General features: G+C 32.9%; 1 pseudogene; it reads right to left on the bottom strand.

The window, feature by feature from the left end:
• Nucleotides 1–303: 303 nt before the first annotated feature.
• On the bottom strand, nucleotides 304–732 carry LOC119044092 (60S ribosomal protein L26-like; annotated as a pseudogene).
• Nucleotides 733–1,011: the final 279 nt, after the last annotated feature.

Below are 1,011 nucleotides of genomic sequence, written 5' to 3'. Positions count from 1 at the left end.
ATATAATAATTAAAAATTCTCATTAGACTGCAAGCTACATTAGATTGCTGTATTCAAACTTATCTAATTTCTCAAAAAAATTAAGATAAATGAACGTCAGTGGAAAACATGAGGATAAATCTTAAAGCATATAAATTGAGATGTAATTTATGAAATTTATTTTGCTATGGGGAAAACTGTAAAAATAAATTATTCTACTCAAACTCTAAAATTACTTTGTGTTTTATAATTTATAATGGAAAATTAGTCTAAATCCTTTTATTCATTTTAAGTTTTTAAATGAAAGTTGTATATAAAATTACTTTAGTTCTGCATCTTCTTAGTTGTTTCTTTCTTGTATTCACCCTTTTCTTTCCCTACTTGGCAAGATTTGGCTTTACGTTCAAGGATCTTTCTGTGGTACTTATCCAGCATTAGTCTAGATAACCATCTTGTTGAGGAGAATGTCCACAGAAGCAGTTGTACCATTAGCTTTTTCCCACTGCACTCCTTCTGTGTAGATGACATATTTCTTCCTGTTAACCCGGATTACTTTGCCAATTGCTGCCCTCGTAACACCTGAACTTCATCATCCTTTCGAATGGGCATGGATCGAACGTTGTACTTCTGTTTCAGCAGTTTGGAAAGAGAAGACATAATCTTTCCATGAACATGGAAAGGTGATTTAAAACGCCTTTTACGGTTCTTGCTCCAGTCGGAAATCACAAAGGGATTGAACTTCATTTTGACCACTGGTGCTTCTTCATGAAAGCAAAAGAAATGAGACCCACACACTGCTTATGGTTCTTTAAGTTTCTCTAAATCCTTAACAAAAGTATCTGGCAACTAAACTGACCTTGTTAAAATGTAGTTTCACTCTTCTGTGTTTTAAATAGCACAAAGGAATGCAGCCAATTTGAAAAGTTGAAATATATATGGGTGATTGATTTCAATATTTACTCCAAAATATTAATAAGATGATTTGTTCTTGAGAAGGTAGGTTGTGGCTTGGTCTTGTGTTTGAACTGACTT

Source organism: Artibeus jamaicensis, unplaced genomic scaffold (assembly GCF_021234435.1).
Source record: "Artibeus jamaicensis isolate MK-2021 breed Jamaican fruit bat unplaced genomic scaffold, CSHL_Jam_final contig_415, whole genome shotgun sequence".
Lineage (NCBI taxonomy): Eukaryota > Metazoa > Chordata > Mammalia > Chiroptera > Phyllostomidae > Artibeus > Artibeus jamaicensis.
This window is presented reverse-complemented; position numbering and strand designations above follow the sequence as displayed.